We start from the raw sequence: 21407 nt of genomic DNA, 5'->3' as shown, positions 1-21407 counted from the left end.
CCAGGTGCACTCTATCCAGCAGGTTGGGAGCTTTCACGATCTTCAGGGGCTCCAGTTCCCTGACTGGCTATGCAGCTCCAGAGACCCCCTCCATGATACGCAGCCTACTGCGCCTTTCTTGCAGCCAGTCCCACCTGGCTCACAAACCAGCAAACCCTACCATGGCGTTAGGCCAGCCAGAGGGAAGATCTGCCAGCAGCAACTGCAAACACAAGGCATAGAGGCTTATGCCTGTGTGCTCAGCCCACTGGTTCAGGCAGTAGAGACAGGCATAGTGGCTGGGAAGCAGGAAACAGCTCTTTCTTCCCCCCAGGCACCAATACCACTTCCCTGCCACCCTTGGCAATGCTTCAGGGGCTGAACAGCTCCAGAGAGTAGAGCTTCTGGACACTAGAGGGCGCCATATACAAATATGAAATGTCAAAGGAACCTGGTTCAGAGTAAAATTAATATAATTCCTGAAAAGATGACATGGACCTCATGACTCTTCCTGAAAGGGAATTCAAAATAAAAATCATTAACATGCTAATGGTGGTAGAGAAAGATATTCAAGAACTCAGGAATGAATTTCAGTCAAAGATCCAATCGTTGAAGAGCACAATGGAGAGTATTAAAAGCAGAGATGATACAGTGGAGGAGACAATAAATGAAATAGAAACTAGAGAAGAGGAATACAAAGAAGCTGAGGCACAGAGAGAAAAAAGAATCTCTAAGAATGAAAGAATATTGAGAGAACTGTGTGACCAATACAAACAGAATGATATTTGCATTATAGGGGTACCAGAAGAAGAAGAGAGAGAAAGGGATAGAAAATGTCTTTGAGGAGGTAGTTGCTGAAAACTTCCCCAATCTGGGGAAGGAGATAGTCTCTCAGGCCATGGAGATCCACAAATCTCCCAACACAAGAGACCCAAGGAAGACAACACCAAGACATATAGTAACTAAAATGGCAAAGATCAAGGATAAGTACAGCCTATTAAAAGAAGCTAGAGAGAGAAATAAGATCACATACAAAGGAAAGCCCAATGAGGCTAACATCAGCCTTCCCAGCAGAAACCTTACAGGCCAGAAGGGAGTGGCATGATGTATTTAATGCAATGAAGCAGAAGGGCCTGGAATCAAGATTACTTTATCCGGGGAGATTATCATTTACATTTGAAGGAGGGATTAAACAATTTCCAGATAAGCAAAAAAAGCTGAGAGAATTTACCTCCCACAAACCATCTCTACAGTCTATTTTGGAGGGACTGCTATAGACGGAAGTGTTGCTAGGGTTAAATAGCTGTCACCAGAGGTAATAAAACCACAGTAAAGAAAGTAGAACAGCAAATTACCAAGCAAATGAAAAATTAATTTAACTATCCCCAAAGTCAATCAAGGGATAGACAAAGAGTACAGAATATGATATACCTAATACATAAAGAATGGAGGAGGAAGAAAAAGGAGGAGGAAAAGAAAATAATCTTTAGATTGTGTTTGTAATAGCATATTAAGTGAGTTAAGTTAGACTCTTAGATAATAAGGAAGTTAACCTTGAAACTTTGGTAACCACAAATCTAAAGTCTGCAATGGCAATATGTACACACCTATCAATAATCACCCTAAATGTAAATGGACTGAATGCACCAATCAAAATACATAGAGTCACTGAATGGATAAAAAAACAAGACTTTAAACCCAAAGACATACACAGACTAAAAGTGAAGGGATGAAAAAAGATATTTCATGCAACTAATAGAAAAAAGCAAGAGTTGCAGTACTTGTATCAGACAAAATAGACTTCAAAACAAAGAAAGTCACAAGAGATGAAAAAGGACATTACATAATGATAAAGTGGTCAATCCAACAACAAGATATAATCATATAAATATCTATGCTCCCAACACAGGAGCACCTACATATATGAAACAAAGACTAGCTTAATTAAAAGGGGAAATAGAAATCAATGAATTCATTCTAGGAGACTTCAACATTCCACTCACTCTGAAGGACGGATCAACCAGACAGAAAATAAGTAAGGATACGGAGGCACTGAACAACACATTAGAACAGATGGACCTAACAGACATCTACAGAACTCTACACCCAAAAGCAGCAGGATACACATTCTTCTCAAGTGCACATGGAGCATTTTCAAGAATAGATCATATGCTAGGCCACAAAAATAGCCTTGGTAAACTCAAAAAGATTGAAATTGTACCAACCAGTTTCTCAGACCACAAAGGTATGAAACTAGAAATAAATTATGCAAAGAAAATGAAAAATCTCACAAACACATGGAGACTTCACAACATGCTCCTAAATAACCAATGGATCAATGACCAAATAAAAACAGAGATCAAACAATATATGGAGACAAATGACAATAATTCAACACTGCAAAATCTGTGGGACACAGCCAAGGCCATGTTAAGAGGAAAGTATACTGCAGTACAGTCCTACCTCAGGAAAGAAGAACAATTCCATATAAGCAGTCTAAACTCACAATTAATGAAACTAGAAAAAGAGGAACAAATGAGGCCCAAAGTCAGTAGAAGGAGGGACATAATAAAGATTAGAGCAGAAATAAATAAAATTGAGAAGAATAAAACAATAGAAAGAATCAATGAAAGCAAGAACTGGTTCTTTGAGAAAATAAACAAAATAGATAAACCCCTAGCCAAACTTACCAAGAAAAAAAGAGAGTCTACACACATTAACAGAATCAGGAATGAAAAAGGAAAAATCACTATGGACACCACAGAAATACAAAGAATTATTAGAGAATACTATGAAAAATTATGTTAACAAACTGGATAACCTGGAAGAAATGGACAACTTTCTAGATAAATACAACCTTCCAAGGCTGACCAAAGAAGAAATAGAAAATCTGAACAGACCAATTACCAGCAAAGAAATTGAATCAGTAATCAAAAAACTACCTAAGAGCAAAACTTCTGTACCAGATGGCTTCACCGCTGAATTTTCTCAAACATTCAGTGAAGACCCAATACCCATTCTTCTTAAAGTTTTCCAAAAAATAGAAGAGGAGGGAATACTTCCAGACTCATTCGATGAGGCCAGCATGAGTCTAATACCAAAACAAGGCAAAGACACCACAAAAAAAGAAAATTACAGGCCAATATCCCTGATGAACATAGATGCAAAAATACTCAATAAAATATTAACAAACTGAATTCAAAAATACATCAAAAAGATCATCCATCATGATCAAGTAGGATTTATTCCAGGGATGCAAGGATGGTACAACATTTGAAAATCCATCAACATCATCCACCACATCAAGAAAAAGAAGGACAAAAACCACATGATCATCTCCATGGATGCTGAAAAAGCATTTGACAAAATTCAACATCCATTCATGATGAAAACTCTCACCAAAATGGGTATAGAGGGCAAGTACCTCAACATAATAAAGGCCATATATGACAAACCCACAGTCAACATTATACTTAACAGCGAGAAGCTGAGAGCTTTTCCTTTAAGATTGGGAACAAGACAAGCATGCCCACTTTTCCCACTTCTATTCAACGTAGTACTGGAGGTCCTAGTCACAGCAATCAGACAAAACAAAGAAATAAAAGGCATCCAGATTGGCAAGGAAGAAGTTAAACTGTCCCTGTTTGCAGATGATATGATATTATACATAAAAAGCCTAAAGAATCCACTCCAAAACTACTAGATCTAATATCTGAATTCAGCAAAGTTGCAGGATACAAAATTAATACACAGAAATCTGTGGCATTCCTATACACTAACAATGAACTAGCAGAGAGAGAAATCAGGAAAACAATTCCATTCACAATTGCATCAAAAAGAATGAAATACCTAGGAATAAACCTAACCAAGAAGTGAAAGACCTATACTATGAAAACTATAAGACACTCATGAGAGAAATTAAAGAAGATACCAATAAATGGAAACACATCCCGTGCTCATGGATAGGAAGAATTAATTTTGTCAAAATGGCCATCCTGCCTAAAGCAATATATAGGTTAAATGCAATTCCTATCAAACTACCAACAGCATTCTTCAACTAACTAGAGAAAAATTGTCCTAAAATTCACATGGAATCACAAAAGACCCCGAATAGCCAAGGCAATCCTAAGAAGGAAGAATAAAGCAGGGGGAATTACGCTCCCCAACTTCAAGCTCTACTACAAAGCCACAATAATCAAGGCAATTTGGTGCTGGCACAAGAACCGACCCATAGACCAATGGAACAGACTAGAGAGCCCTGATATAAACCCAACCATATATGGTCAATTAATATATGATAAAGGAGCTATGGACATACAATGGGGAAATGACAGCCTCTTCAACAGCTGGTGTTGGCAAAACTGGACAGCTACATGCAAGAGAATGAAACTGGATTATTGTCTAATCCCATACGCAAAAGTAAGCTCGAAATGGATTAAAACCATAAAACTCTTAGAAGGCAACAACAGGCAAACATCTCCTGAATATAAGCATGAGCAACTTCTTCCTGAATGCATCTCCTCAAGAAAGGGAAACAAAAGCAAAAATGAACTCATGGGACTACATCAAACTAAAAAGTTTCTGCATGGCAAAGGACACCATCTACAGAACCAAAAGGCATCCTGCAGTATGGGAGAATATATCTGTAAATGATATATCCGACAAGGGGTTAACATCCAAAATATATAAAGAACTTACATGCCTCAACACCCAAAAAACAAATGACCCGATTAACAAATGGGCAGAGGATATGAAAAGACAGTTCTCCAAAGAAGAAATTCAGATGGCCAACAGACACATGAAAAGATGCTCCACATCACATAATCAAGGAAATGCAAATTAAAACCACAATGAGATTATCACCTCATACCTGTAAGGATGGCCAGGACTGAAGAAACTAAGAACAACAAATGCTGGTGAGGATGCTGAGAAAGGGGAACCCTCCTACACTGATGGTGGGACTGTAAGCTAGTTCAACTATTGTGGAAAGTAATATGGAGGTTCCTCAAAAAACTAAAAATAGAAATACCATTTGACCTGGGAATCTCACTCCTTGCAATTTACCCAAAGAATACAACTTCTCATATTCAAAAAGACATATGCACCCCTATGTTTATCGCAGCACTTTTTACAATAACCAAGATATGGAAGCAACCTAAGTTTCCATCAGTAGATGAATGGATGAAGAAGTGGTACACATACACAATGGAATACTATTCAGGCATAAGAAAGAAACAAATCCTACCATTTGCAACAACATGGATAGAGCTGGAGGACATTATGCTCAGTGAAATAAGCCAGGCAGAGAAAGACAAATGCCAGATGATTTCCCTCATTTGCGGAGTATAACAATGAAGCAAAACTGAAGGAACAAAATGGCAGCAGACTCAGAGACTCCAAGAATGAACTAGTGGTTACCAAAGGGAATGGGGTTGGGAGGGTGGGTGGGGAGGGAGGGAAAAGGGGTTTGAGGGGTATTATGTTTAGTACACATGGTGTGGGGGACACAGGGAGAACAGTGTAGCACAGAGAAGGCACATAGTGAATCTGCAGCATCTTGCTGCACTGATGGGACAGTGACTGCATTGGGGTATGGGTGGGGACTTGATAATATGAATAAATGTAGTAATCACATTGTTTTTTCATGTAAAATCTTCATAAGAGTGTATATCAATCATACCTTAATAAAAAGTTTAAAAAATGTATATGCAACTTACATATAAATACATAAACATTAAATAATATATACATGTAGCTTAACATTTTTTGAGTGTTTACTGTGTGCAAGGCACTGCTCTAAGGCACTTGGCATGAACTCATTTAATCCTCCTAACAGCCCCATGAGATGAAAATGTATCACATTTTCATTATTTTAATTATTTTATTATTACTTGACAGATGAGAATATAGTGCTTTGTACAGAGGAGGAAACTGAGGCATGGCAAAGTTAATGAACTTGATCAAGAGTACATAGACAATGACTGGCAGAGCTGGCTTTAAACCCTTCCCTGGCTCCGGAGGTCACTATCTTTTGTGTGTGGAGTGAATCAGCCAAAGGAAGAAGAGGGCATCATTCTCCTTGTTCTGCTCCTCCTCGTGTCCTTCACTTTGCTGTCAGTGCAAAGGTGCTTGTTAGTATGTGGGTTATGATATGAACCCCCAGGATTTTGAGCTTGTCTGTTCATAGACCCAGGAAATTATTTTACCAGCAATAGTGAAATAAAATCAAACAGGTGTTCAGTCCAATCTAAGGGTCTGGGGGAATCTGACATATTTCCAGTGAATCATATGCTGGCAGGTGTCAGGCAGGTGACTAAGTGAACGGAGCAGCCAGGTGGAGACTGCAAATTAAGGCACTCTATCTGTCTAGGGGGCTCAACGCCAGCCTAGGAAAATGGGTCCAGTGGCAACAGACCCTCTTATCAAGAGAATCCAGAAGTATAGATAAAAACTCCTGGTTTTTAACCATGAGTGAATTTTCTTTAATGGAAATACTTTACAAGCCAAACAGAATCCATCTGTAGGCCAGCTATGGCTCCTGGGCTGCCATTTTGTAACATCTGACCCGAATGAAAATTAAAAGGGTGGCCTCCCAAGTGCTAAGAACAGAAGAAAATGGGAAAACGGCCTCATTCCCCTGACTCTCTCTCCCAGTGTGGTCAGAATTTCCACTATTATTAATTTATCCTCTAAGATAAAATTGGGTTTTATACATTCATTTAAAAAAAGTATGACAGACAGAGGTAACCTGCTAACGCCCATCACTGTATTATGAAAAAAGTGATCTGATACTTCAAGACCTCCTGCTAGAAGGAGCCACAGCCTATTTTTAAAACTACCTAAATGGGTTGGACTGAAGGGCGCAGTTGTTCGAAATCCTGCCTTTGGCCATGAGGCCTCAGACTCCCTTTGGCAAAGACCTTACCTGGATCCTCCTAGTCCTCAGCCTTCCGCCCTTCACCCCACCTGACTCCACCCCTTTGTTGCGAGAGATGATTTTATGAATGAAGATTTGTTTAGTTGCAAGTGACATTAACAACTCAAAGTGGCCTAAACGAGAGAGTGAGAGGAGAAGGAGCTAGAGAAGACGATGCGCTGTTTCCAGAAACTGGAAACTGATCCCTGGGGCAGCCGGGTCAGGTGTGTCTGGGTCCAGAATCCCAGCAATGTCTCTCCCCATCTCCCAGCGACATGCTGCTCTGGGATGTCCTCATTGTTTGGCAGAGTCTCTCCAGTGCACCTTGTACCCACTTAGCAACTCTGAAGAAAGAGGGCCCTTCATTCCCAAAGGCCCCAACGAAACTAGCAGAGCTGCCATTCTGGACGTGGTTGTGTCCCTTCCCAAGCTCATCACTGTGGTGGGGTTGCGGTGGAATACTCGGACTGGCTATACCTGATTCACATGTCACCTCCCCCTCCCCCAGAAGCCAGAAGACAAGGCCAACCCCTTTTAAAAACTCATGGATTTAGATCTGATGGGGGATGGAGGGTGGGAGTGGGCATTAAAATAAAACCAGGCCTGTTACCACAGGAGATGGAAACGGATATTGGGCAGGTGAAATGCCATGTCAGATTTCCGGGGAGACCTGGACAGTTACTCAGTTTCCTTGCTTTTGACTAAAAAGGAAAAGCAAATCCAGTGGCAAATGAAGCCACTCGAAAGCTTTTCTTCCCCGTGAAGCCGAACTTGCTAGCTCAGTTCCTGCGCTGGGTTCTGGCCTCTGCCCCTGGAGCTGTGATGCTGAATCTGACCTCACAGAGGTGAAGGGCCACCTTCCACTGGCTGGCCTCATTTGTTTCCTTCCCCCAAAGCGCTCCTGAAGTTTTCGCAGCTGTTGTTCCTAGGCGGCCAGGACCCACGCCAGCATGCAGAGGGAACGGGTTAGAAACAGTCTCAACCGAATCTTCTCTCCCAGGCTTGGCCACTTACTTTCTCAAAAGACTTCTGTGACTGCCCTTGGCTACAGCATAAGGCCTACACTTTTTATCATGATATTTACCAGACTTTCTGGGATTTGAGCTTAACCTTTGTCTTTCTATAAACTGCATTACACCACTGTCTGTCGGCACTGAACTGCTTTCCATTCCCTCCACAGCCCTGAATTCTCCTCCTCCCTCCCTTACCTTTGCAGGTTCTTTTCTGTTCCTGGCTTGCCAGGACCTTGGTCTTTTTTTGCTGTCTGGTACCCAGCATCATTTCCTTCCTCTTCGAAAACTGATACCCGTTTCCTCCCCAGGGAAATTCTCCATGACTATAGTCTTGATGGAAAGTTGTGGCCAACTCCCAGTAAAGAAGCCAAAAGTACTAGACCTCTTTACTCCGCCACCCTGGCTTAGCCCGCTGCTGATGGTGTGACTGCTCAGACTGTCATTCTTTCTATGCTGGGACTTCGGGTTTGAGAGAATAATAAGAGGGCATCCTTAGTAGCCATGAGGCGGAACCAGTCTGTTCCTTCTGCATGATCTCTGCTGGGGTTCATACTCTTCATCTGCAGCAGCTCCCTTGGTTCCACCCATTTCCCAAATCTGGCCATTTCAGCCTCCTGACAGTTCTCTGAGCCCCTAATCTCCTTCCCGTATTTCCCCTTTTATGTTTAAGTTAGCCAGGAAAGCTTTCCATTGTTCACAACCAAGAACTCTGACGGCCATAGCCCTTTTGGGGTCTAGCTTGGCTCTTACGGCCCACCCAAAACCATCCCTTAAGCCACCCCCTCTTCCTCAGGCCCATAAGTTCTCTGACAGAAAAGCGCATCCTTGGAATAGGCTCTGATTTTGAGTTATTCACTTCCAGGTCTGTCCCCCACTCCAGACGGGGAGCTCTGTCAGGACAAGGACTGCTTCTCAGGTGGCTCTGTAACTCCACAGCCAGCTCAGTGCCCAGCACATAGTAGGTACTTCATGAATGCACATTGAATGAGTAGATATGAGGTTGGTTGAATATAGGCAATTGTTTCTCTCAGGACATTGCACTGCTGCAGACTTCTTTTCCCACTCTTTTCTACTTATTTAAGAAGGAACTGAAGACTGCCAGCGAAAAGAAAAGTCATCATTTCAGCTCTCATTTTGACCGATCATGCTCACTTTATGCACTTTCACCTTTTCCAGGGTGTTAAGAATCATATCAAAGATTTCTATTTTCTTCCCTCTCCCCTGGTCCTGCCAGCAGGCCATGGAGATGGTGATGACAGTGACTGCATTTATGCAGCTCTCACTATCGACCACGCCCTGCGCTGGCTGCTTTCCATGCGGCATCAGGTCACTAAGTACGGTTATGATTGCATTTTATGGCCACAGAACTAAGATTCCGGAAGTGCCAGTGACCTCTCCAAAGTCACAGGACTGGCAAGAGGCGGAGCCGCTCTGAGCAATGTGCTCTGTGACTCTCTACCTTCTTCTGGTGAGTCTCTCAAGCCGCTAAATGTCTAACAGGCAGGATAAATGGAAACAGGAGGCTGAAAAATCCCCCCCCAAAAAATAACCACCTCTTGGATGGATGAGAATTGTATGCATTTTTCTTGTGTTTATGTTAAACCTTTTATGGAAGCATCTCACCGAGACTGTCTTTAAGGATTTGCTCATTATGGGACTTTCTAATTCATTAGACCCCAGTTCACTTTGGCCCACATGTATTGCACACCTCCAGTGTTTAAACACCTGAAAAGAATCTGGAAGTGAGAATGCTGTGGATACAAATGAATGCACTGGTCTGCACAAAGTCCCCTTGCTAGTAGGGGACCAAGGCCCACACCCCAAAACCATGCCCAAAGATGAAGGAATCCTAGAGGGGCCAGAAAAGAGCCTGGAAGCAAGAGAAACATGAGGATAATTCCCAAAATACATTCCCAAAACAACCTCATGGGGCAGGAGACCAAAAGATGTGTAGGCAGAAAAAAGCAGGGTGGTTAAGAGGGTGGATGCTGGATTCAAGTCTTACCTCTAGCACCTGCGAGCTCTGGGGTGTTGAGCAAGGTTCTGTGCTTCTGTGTCTTTATGTGCAAAGTGAAATAGTGGTAATGGTACCTCCATCATTAGGTTCCTATGAGGAGCTGACATTTGCAAAGTCTTAGAACATCAAGCTGACACTGAGTGAACACTCTATAAGTGTAGGATGAACAGGTAGGAAGGGTGCAGGGAAGTTATGCCAAACCACAGCCACTGCTCAGAGTTAGGAGGTGTGCATGACACATAGGGTCAGTGCATGACCCCAGGGGTTGGGGCATGGTGTAGAGGAGGGGACGGGTGGGCAGTGGTGGGCTTAGGTGGAAATGAGGAGAAGGCCTCCAATGCACATGCCCTAAACTCTGGGGGAGGGCTCAACACCACCCCCCAAAAGCAAACCACCCCAAAATATGCAATATAGTGATTTCTCCAAGCAGTAACCCCAGCATAGAGCCAGTGACAGTTGTAGGCACACCAAGGATCTGGCCCTCCTGAGTTAGAGCATAGGTAGAAAGAGACTACAGGAGAGGACCTTGAGTGTTTCTCACAGGAAAAACCTAGAAAAAAATTATGATGACATGACTTTTTAAAATACATTCACAGAAGGGGAGAGAGAGGCCTGTTCTATTTCAGGCAGCTGGCACGTCTGAAGCAGCCCTGATAGAAAAAGATTGGCACCCGGACAGGGCAGAGAGTCAAGAACCCTAAATTACAACTCAGTTCTTGCTGTGTACCCTTCCATGAGTCACTGAAGATTTCTGGATTCCCGGCTTCTCCACCCTCAAAGTGTGGGCAAAACCACCTTTCTCTGCTAGGAAGCTGGTGACGTAAAACACGTAGTAATGAAGAGGTGCTATGTGCATTCTGGATAATAATACTATGTGTAAATATTCCGATAGCCCGTCCACACCACACACAATTCCCAGAGCCATGATTAATCCCCTTTGAAAGCTCTGTACACAAGTCACTCTCCTTGCCCCTCTCCTAGGAGGGCAGAGTTGATTAATTCTGAATTTTTGACTGCCTTAAGACAGGGTAAACCTGCAAATGGCGATTCTATGATTCTAATTGGTTCAAGGTTGTAGGGCCTGGCACACCCAGGAGCCACAAATCCACAGAACAGGTTCATCCAGTCCCAGACACCCTGAAGGATCATGAGAGGGGCCCCTAGGATGGGCAGAATTTCGGGCTCTGATCACAGGTGTGGCAAGGAGGGGCTGCTTTTCCCCATTTGGGAAACTTCCTTTAAAACTACTGAATAAATAATCTATGTACACTGTAAACACATTGTATATAATAGCCCCCAAAAGAGGAGAAAATGCAAATTATCTACAGTCCCACCCCCATAGAAATCCAGAGTTAAGTTATGTAACATACATAACTGTTGACATCTATCTTTTGCTAAACTTTTGTCAATATAGCCTTCCAAACTTCTATGTGTCTACATATATTTTATGAAATGGAATCTTACTGATTCTCACTTAAAGATCTTATAATTCTCTAAGTTTTTTTTCAATTAATAATATATAATAAATATCTATAATAATATATAATGAATATATAATAAATATCTTTCTGTGTCCCACTTTTGCTTTATATCATCATTTTAAAAAGCAGACTAGTATTTCACTATGTGATCATGTAACAGTCAGAAATCTAAGGAGACAGAAGCCCAACTCAAACAGGCTCAAGCACCAAGATGCATGTAACTGAGAGTCTGGAGACAGGCTTCGAGCACAGCTGGACAGAAGGACTCAGATCGGAGTCTACCTCCATCTCTTCCCTCCGCGTCCTCTGCGTTGGCTGCTCTCAGGAGCAGGGTGAAAGCCCAGGGGCTCTGCCTCCAGACTCAACCCTTGAAACTGCTGTACTTTTCTGGGCAGAACTATTTGACCAGTTCCTATGTTGATGGAGCTGAAGAATTGTTGTCATCAGATAACAGAGACAGTGGGCTGGATAGCTAAAAGGTGGTGATAAGAGAAAGAATGGATGAAATTAAGATTATAGGCAGGGGTGCAGATACTGATTATGACAAGGTCTAGGTTATGGTCATTGCAGTGGGTAACTACAGGATCCTCGGAGGAGAGAAGATAAGGGAACGGAGAGGCTCTGGAAGTATTATCTACATGGACATTGAAATCACCAAAGATTTGGTTAGGAGTAGTGATGGAGAGAATAACAGTAGACCAGCGACTAGAATCCTCAGGAAATCATGAGATGTCACTGGGTCTGATGAAGACTGAAACCAGGAGAGGTTGTGGGTGGTATCACTTCTTCACATGACCTTCAGAGTTGTTGGTCCTCAGGGAAGCACGGGGTCATGGTTAGAGCAAGAGGGTGAAGGAAACAGAGAGAAAAGGTTTTGACAACATAAAAGACACTGTTGATCATGATCAGTGGATTCCAGAAGACATACTGGGGAGCAGGAAGATGGGAGAAGGGGCACAGTTAATTGAGGAACGGTCTGGAAATCTGGATGGTTGTTCAGGGTCTGCCAGAGATAGGGAGAAAGAGCCTGATGGGATAAGGAGTGTCCCATCTGACAATCCCAAGATAGCGGGGCTGAGGCTGTGACTGTTGCCGGGGAAGGTGAGAGCTCTGGGGCCCTTTTTCACTCTTTCCAGTGAAGGGGTCTGATTTTTCTTATTTATGGACTACTAATAGCCCCCCATTCCAGTTCTCTTTCCCAAATTCCTCCAGGCCTAACACATCCTTACTTTGGCAAACCTGCATTAGAATGTCTTGACCAAAAATTAAAACCCTAAAATCATGCTCTGGTCAAAATAGGAAGTGATATGAGAATCTGTATTAGATATAAAAGGTACAGTTAGACTTTCTACCCTTAAGAACTTTTTAAAACTTGAGTTACAATTTACATGTAAAAAAATTTAGCCTTTTAAAATATACAATTCAGTGGATTTTAGTATAGTTGCAAGGTTGTGCAACCATCACCACTGTCTAATTTGAGAACATTCTCATCACCCCAAAAAGAAGTCCTGTGACACTAGCTGTCATTCATTATTTCTGCTCCTTTTAGCCACTGGCAACCACTAATCTACTTTCAGTCACTACAGATTTTTCTGTTCTGAACATTTCATAAAAATGGAAACATAGAATACACGATCCTTTGTGACTGGCTTCTTTCACTTTGTATGTTTTCAAGGTCTACCCATGTTGTAGCATGTGTCAGTACTTCATTCCTTTTAGGCAAAATAACATCCCATTGTAGGGATATATTACATTGTGTTTATCCACTAAGCAGTTGATGGACATTGGCAATGTAAAAGATATTGCTTATAATGATTCGTGGCTATTATGAATAAAAATGCTATGCACATTTACATACAAGTTTTTGTGTGAACACATGTTTTCAATTATCTTGGGTATATACCTACCCTTAAGAACTTTGTGTCTGGTTGGAGAAAAATTCTGAAGAACTACTAAACTAAACTTAGGTCTCATAAATAATATGAGATCCTTTCCCCTCAAAAACTATATTTTCAAAATAATCTCTGTTCACTTTGGATGGAAATGAAAAATTCCAGTCCATTGCTAGAAAAGAAATTTTATCTTGGGCTGATCACTTGTCTACAAAGAATCCAAAGGAGACTGAGGTATTCGTTTCTTGTACTACTGAATTGCATTATCTCCCCATGCAAATTCCACTTGGATGGTCCTCTAGGAGCCCACCTGACAGGTTGTGTTGTTCCATCTGCCCTCCCCCTATAGACCTGCCCTTCAATTAACAAATATTAATTTGTGCTCTGGAGATACAGTGGAGAATAAAATAAATATAGTTCATGCATTCATGGAGATGACAGTCCAGTTGAGGAGAGAAAGATAAATCAAATGCTTACATGTAATGAAGCCTCTTGGGGTTGCTCATAGAATACAGAGGAGAATTGAACAAATTGCCTGGCATTAGCCTGGAAACAGAGCCAGGATGCCCAGGCCTTGGGGAGGATTCACTCTTAGTATCTTGTCTGCATTTTCTTTGAGTTGATTTTCTCTATTTTCAAAGGGTGTAACGTGAGCAACTCTGAACTCTCAACCTCTCATTCATCTCCACCTGGGAAATCTCAGTAGTGGCTCTCAATGGACTGTGCCTGGGGAAGGAAATGAAGTCCTCTAACAGGTCAGCATAGGTTGTATGTCACTTATGTTGCCATAAGGCTAGGATATGTTACCCAAAGAAGCAGAGAAGGAATGAGCAGTAAAAACAAAAATGCCTACCACATGGCTGGGCATTTATTTTTCCTAGGTTAGGGTTAGGAAGGAATGCATGCCCAGCAGAAATAGAGATTTTGAGAGGCATTAAGACAGGAGAAATGCACAGGACTATATTATGTAGAACATTTTATGCCATGAAAAAACTTGGATTTTATGTCATTGTCCTTGGGAAGCCATAGAAAAGTTTAAGCAGAGGGAGGGATGTATTTCAGAGTTACCAGCCTTGAAGGCAGGAAGAGGTGTTAGAGGGCTTTTGTAATTGTCCATGTGGGAAATGATGGGATCTGAACACAGGCAGTAGAGATTGTGAAGAGACAATAGATTTAAAATATTTTGGGGCTTAAAGATGTCATAGGTGAAGGAGAGGGAGTGGCCGGGCACACACGTGCTCCCATTTGATAGGCAACCAAGCTCACCTATGATGAACTCCAGGCTCAAGGTCACTCAAAACCATTCCAAAGAGAATTGGGGACTGCAAATAAAAAAGTAAGACATGGTCTTTGGCCCCAAGAAGCTCCTCAAATATTAAGAAGCTAAAATAAGTATGTGGGAAATATATGGTGTAAGGTTAACTAAGTCAAGTTTAATAAGTGAGTTGGGAAGGAAAGAGTATCCATGTTTGGTTGGCTGATAAAGGCAGACATTATAAGAGAAAGACAACTGACAGATTTTAAAGAACGGGGATTCGTACAGGTAGAGAGTTGGTGGGGGCATTTCCAACAAAGAAAATAGCATGAGCAAGACATGGTAATAGGAAAATACATGGCATATTTGGAGAACATGGAGTGACTCATTTGACTGGATATTAAGAAGTGAAAGATAAACCCATAGGATGAGGATACTGGAAGAGAAGAAAGATTGCTAGTTTTTTTTGCAATCTTCCACAAGTGGTTAAGTTATTAGCAGAAAGAGGAATTTCCATAAAAGAGACCATTTAAGGGTAATACATTTCATTTGGAACATACTGCTTGGAGGTAACTGTTGAACATCCTAGTGGAGATACCCAGTGGGCAGTGATAAGTTACTATTTGTATTTCTTATAAGAGATGAGGCTGAAATATTGGATGGATATGTGGTATGTGCATATTCATGCACTTGTTTATGCCCCAACTAATTCAAAAAAGATTTGAGTGGCATACACAAATTTGCACAAGAGAGCTAGAAAAAGGAAAGCAAGGGATGTGAAATATAATTCAGTTGTATTTCAATTATCTACATGCCATAAGGTCCTATTAAACTGCTAAAGGTGAACAGCAAATTTGACTTTGAACTTCCTAGCAGCCAAAGCAAAGAGGGAAGCATGATTAGTTGTAACATTTCTAACAACTGTGAAATACACATTTGTGAATCTTCTCGACAGCGGGAAAGGACTCTGACATGTGTAAGAGTTCCAGAGTAGACACCTAATACTGTCCTTATTTGGTGTTCCTCCCACTCAAGAACACATCCATCTTAAAGTTAGACACGGACCTTTGATTTTCTCTGCCCAAGACATATGAGCTGAAGTGGTATGCCATATTTCCAAGATTAAAGTTCAGTATGCAATTCTCCTCTCACTCTATCCCATACTACAGTGACCCAACTGCCAAGGAAAAAGGAATATGAAGAAAAGGAGAAGAAAAGAGAATGGCTGTTTGGTAATATCTAATGTATGAGACGAGAAGCCAACTGAAAGGAGTAGAAAGAACAGAAAAATACCCAGAAGGGAGACCATGGAAACCATAGTATCCTAGAAACTAAGATGAAGACTTTTTCCAAAGGAAGAACCTTAGGAGGATTAAATGCTTGCCCAAAGCCACACAACCGAAAAGTCGTAGAACTAGAGTTGGAGTCCAGTTCTTCACGGCAAGGAGAGCTGCGCTCTTGATGGCTGCGTTCTGTTTCCTTTTGAGGGGAAGGGAACTGCAGCCTCTACCACTTTTCAGCTGAATGACCCAGGGCACAGTTAATCCACAGCGAAACTCACCTGTAAGGCGGGGATGATAATAGTAACCCTTCATGCAATATTGTGAAGACAGGATCACATAGTGTCCACAATATACAAGTGTTTATGGTCCTTTGCTTTGAAGACCTAGGATTTGCAAATGTGACTTGAATATTCATTTTTTGTCTTTTAAACTCCAGAAAAGGGAAATGGGTTCAGGCATCTATTCCCAGAAACCACATACCTCCAGATTCTGCAATTCACAGAAGAACTGGCAATGCTCAGTTAACCTGTGTGAGGAAGATGGCATGAAATCACAGTGCTTGCCAAGATCCACTCCAGCACCAAAGGACAGTCTCTTAGCAGGAAAGGAAAGCAATCTGTTATTCCTCAACCTTTGTTTACCAGTTTGAGCAAAAGTGCCGCTTTATGAAATAGAAGCAGTGATTTTGGGAAATACAATTTTTTAAAACAAATTGAATACCCAATAACAAGAAACACCATCACTTATTGAACCTTACATTGAGAAACTGTCCTAGGGGCTCTCACCCATCTCTTTGTCTCAGGCAATGGTTTGAATGCCATCTGATATCCAGGCGGTGACTCCGTCTCCTCCCGTGATGTCTGTCGTGCTGTCTGGCTTCCCTGGGTGGCTGCCAGCTCACTCCACCACCATCACTCTACTTAGGTAAGGTAAGCAGCTTTGGGGAATGGTAAATTTTTGATGCTTGTTTGCAAGAACACTGGTGTTCGATCACCCCAGAATGAAAGCTGTGTGAAAGACAATTTAAACTTACTACATTTTCAGGGGCTAAAGTGAACAAAGTGTTCATCCTGTCTTCATTTGAATTCTGTGGACTAAAGAGCTCATGCCTATCAAAGAAGAGTATTCTTTCAAGGTGTGCCCCCCTCAAGCCATGTGTTTCCCGCTTGCAGGCTTTGCCATTGAAGTGCCTTTTCCTTTCTACCTTCTGCCAATATACAGTCTAGTCACCTTTCTCCCCTATACATGGAAGCCATTCTTCCTCCTCAATACAATTTTATTCATTAGATAACAGCATTTATTATCTAGTGCAAGCCAGGCACCTTTCTAGGCTTTAGATATGAAGACTATTACAACAGTCCTGCCCTCAGGGATAAGAGCCCAGGAAGTGGAGTAAGACAGAACTGAACTGAAATCCTGCTTATAAGATGTGCAACCTTACATCAGTTACTCGACCCCCCTGAGTTGGACTTTATCATTTGTAAAATATGCCAAACAATAATTTTTATTTCAGAGGGTTGATGTGATGTCCAAATGAAATAATGAACATAAAGTTATTATCAGAGTGCCTGACACAGGTCAGCACTTTGTAAATGATAGCTAATAGATGCTAGGACATTTGAGTACTCTGTTGCTTTTGCTTGGAACTTTCCTAATTTTGTTAGGCCACATGCAATTTAGTTTCTTCCATCACTTGCTCAGGAAAGGCCCACCTCAGACCAGGGTGTTGCCTAATTTTGCAATCTCACAGTGCTGTCTACCTTTCTTGATAGTACCACCACAGTTGTGATTTCACCTGCATCCGTTGATTATTATTAACTTATGTCTATCCCCATCACAATCAGACTATCAGCTTTGCAAGGACAAGGATCTGGCCTATGTTTACTATCTTTTCTATCTCTTGGGCCTCAGTTTCTAAGAACCAAGTAAGCACCCAGCAAGTATTTGAATGAATAAAGAAATCAATGAATGAACAAATAAATAATGTATAATATTAAACGTATTCTGACACTGAGGTATTACATTGGAAGAAAATAAAAACTTTTAGCCTCCAAGAAACCAATTAGCAGCTATTAAGAAGCTGGCATGGGATCTGGATGGGAAAAATAACTTCATCTTGATCTTCTGGCAGACATAGTTCACGGCAATGTGTAGAGCACAAAGAAGCTTACAGCTCACTAAGGTAGGTCCTTTAAGAACAGATAATGTTTAGTAACATGTATAGCATTTACATTGCTCCAGGCACTAGGCTAAGACCTTTATACACATTAATTCCATTCATCTTTATAATCAAATGAGATGGGAACTATGCAGAGGGGTTAACAAATCAGCCCTAGGTCAGCAAGACAGGATTATCCTGCCTTTGGGGTCTCATTGCTAGTATATGGGTCTTCTCCTCCATGACCTTCTGGATTGTGGACCTTTGCCTCCCTTAGCTCCTGCCCTGGCTCCTAGATTTTGCATATTTCTGACCATTAGTAACTTACACACTTCACCTCTTACTTTCCAGCCCCTCAATGTGTTTTGATTTCCAGTTCTCATGAGGGCATTAGTGCTCAGATAACACTGATGCTTTTCTATCTTATTGCTACTCACATGCTAATAGGGAAGACCCAAAATATCCTCCTTTCACTCAAAGATCCCTTTCTAACTTGAACAGAGTTCACTTGTCATTCCTTGTAGAGACTGTGGAGTCAGCTAGTATCTTCAAGGCCATTTAAGGTAATCCACCGTTTAATTCAGTAGTCTAATGAACAGTCTCCGAGAAAAGTGGTTTTCCAGCTTCTATTTGTATACTGCAATAATGATAATTCATCAACCCCAAGATAGAACATTCCATTAGTGCCTGTTGGAAAGATGTTTCTTTACTGAAGCTGGAACTTAACTCCCTGTAATTTCTCCTCATAGGCAGTCACGTATCAAGCAGTACAGGGGCAGTGGGAGCTGTCTGTCCCAGCAGGAGAGAATATTTTATTTATTAAAGTTGTTTAGAATTTCTACCCTGCAATGCTAGTAAAGCACATAAATTTTTCATGAGTTTTATTCTCATTTTAAGATTCCCCACAGACAATGCACAGCCTTATTGCCTGGGCCAGGAGGCCCCTCCTGGTCCTGTTTCTGCCTCTGGGGGCCACACAAGAAGGGAGTGTACTCTCCCTTTCTCATGACAGCTCTTTACATGTTGAAGATTTGTAAACACAGTAATTTAATGGAGAATACACTGTAGTTAGGGCACAGGCTCAGGAATCAGACCTCTGGGTTTAAAATCCAGCCCTACCAATTGCCAGTTGTGTGCCTTTGAGAGCAAACTTAAACTCCCAAGCCTCAGTTTCCTTACCTATAAAATGGGGATGGAATAGTTGCAAGGATGAAATGTGATAATATGTGTAAAATGATCAGCATATGTCTAACACATGCGTGTATACTGCATACAACAGAATGGTAAATGTTTTCACTGCTAAAACTTTGGCTGTGAAGGACTGGGGGATTATCAAGAGATAAGCTGAAGGCACAGATAGGGGCCAGGTCAGAGACAGAGGAGAGCCACTAAAGGTGATCACGTGGGTAGATGTGGTTAGTTCGTACATATCACTTGGGAAATGAGCGTCAGAAGCTGCGACAGCCCATGTGGCCACTAATGTGGGCGAGCGGGGTAAGGATCACGTGTAGATGCCCAGTCTCCTGTATGTACTGTCTGACCCTGCCAAGTGCTGGAGAGGATGGGGTCCAACAGCTTGCACACATGTTGGTGATGGGAGTATGAATTGGTACAACGATTTTTGAAAAGGAGTCTGTGCTATCTTGTAAAATTGAGTATTCATATACGCTGTAACTCAGCAACCCATTTCTGGATATACACCCAGGATAAATTGTTCATTCATTCACTCATTCATACATCCAACAAACACAGATTTAGCATCTATGCTATGCCAAGTGTATGACAGGGCTGGGGATAGAGAAGAATGAGACCCGGCCCCAGCCATCCAGAGGCTTGCAGTCTAGTAGGGTAAACAAGCAAGTAAACCAAGTGGCCAAGATGCCATCACAGAGCACATGGAGGGGGAAGTGGTAAATTCTGCCGCCACGGTCACAGGCTAGGGGTTCCCAGGCTGGGTCTCTGGGGTTGCAGGAGCATGGAACTTGGAGTTGATAGATGGGTGGTAATCCAGGCCCCACAGCTTAATCTTTCCAAGCCTCAGTCCCTTCATTTTAAAAAGGAGGCACAGAATAAAATCAGACATGTGCTATATGGAAAACCAGGAAGTGCCGTGCCCAAGCTTGTGATGGTCTCCTGCTGACCATCGGGTGCTTCAACAGGAAGTGACCTTGCAGCTCCAAGGACCCAAAGGAAGATGGGAATGGGAGCCCAACCCAGGGCTTAAAGTAGCTGATCAGGAAACTGTAAATTCAAGAATCAGGGCAGTAAGCAAGGCGGATCTCTGACCCATAAGGACTTGTACACTGATGATCACCTTTGCCCACCTGGCTGAGCACTCTGCTCCAAGCACTCTGCACGCGTGAATTCACTGACACTTCACAAGATCTCCAACAGGTAAGGTCGCTGTTTGCCCCGTTAGGCGGATGAGGAAACTGAGGCACAGAAACCAAGCACTTGGCCACAGTCATACCCTCTCTAAGTGCTGGCCCAAGTATTCCATTCCCAGAGTGTCTGGCTCCAGAACCAGGGCCCTTAAACTCTGTGCTCTGCGATGCTTCCGGGGAGCAATGACAAGGTAAAATGAGTGGGATTATGTGCCAGGTCCTGAGACTTCTCCGATGGGGCTTCGGAGAGGTTGGGGGGCATGGGACTGGGTTTCTGAGAAGGGAGAAAAGGAAGGTCCCAGCAGGGTGAGAGAAACACCGGGGGCAGAAGCAGAGGCACTGGAGCTCAGGTTTCCCTGAGTCAGGATTCCCACCTGAAATACCCCCAGAAGGGTACTTGCCAGGGTCAGATGTCAGGAAGAATTCTTAACATGTGCCAGGCCCTGTGCTGAACACTATGCTCATACTATCTTGTTTACCCTGCATAATAACCCATGAAAGGGATATGAATGTCCCCACTTTACAGTCAAGAAAACTGTCCATAAGGTTAGTTTGCTCTTGGACACACAGGCAGAAACTGACTGGGACAGGAGCATAGTTTGGTCTGATGCTACATGACCCAGATCCCTGACTCCTATTGACTTGGGTGGTTTCAGAGCACCACCCAAGCTTCTATCCTCTTGTGCTGCCAACGGTCTACACCAGAGGCTCCTGGGGACAAGGGGGCTGCTTTGCCCACAGGAAGCACTTGGGAGTTGACGGCCTGCCCTTAGGCCCAAGTGTGGGAGTGCGGTGGCCCTGCTTCTCCTGCCAGGATGAACTCTGAAGGCATAACAGACTCAGAGCCTCCCTGCAGGACCTGGCTGAGGCTGGGATGCAGGAAATCACCCCATCGCTCCAAAGGATTAAGGTCCCTTGGTTCGAGGTCAGCCTCTCCCTTGTTCAGTTTGTTTGCCCTTGTTTGGCTTCTTCCTCTTCCCTGTCCTGCTCCTCCTATTCCTGTCGTGGTCTCCCCTGGGCACACTTCCT

The sequence above is a fragment of the Manis pentadactyla genome, chromosome 3, assembly GCF_030020395.1.
Source record: "Manis pentadactyla isolate mManPen7 chromosome 3, mManPen7.hap1, whole genome shotgun sequence".
NCBI classification, from domain to species: domain Eukaryota; kingdom Metazoa; phylum Chordata; class Mammalia; order Pholidota; family Manidae; genus Manis; species Manis pentadactyla.
This window is presented reverse-complemented; position numbering follows the sequence as displayed.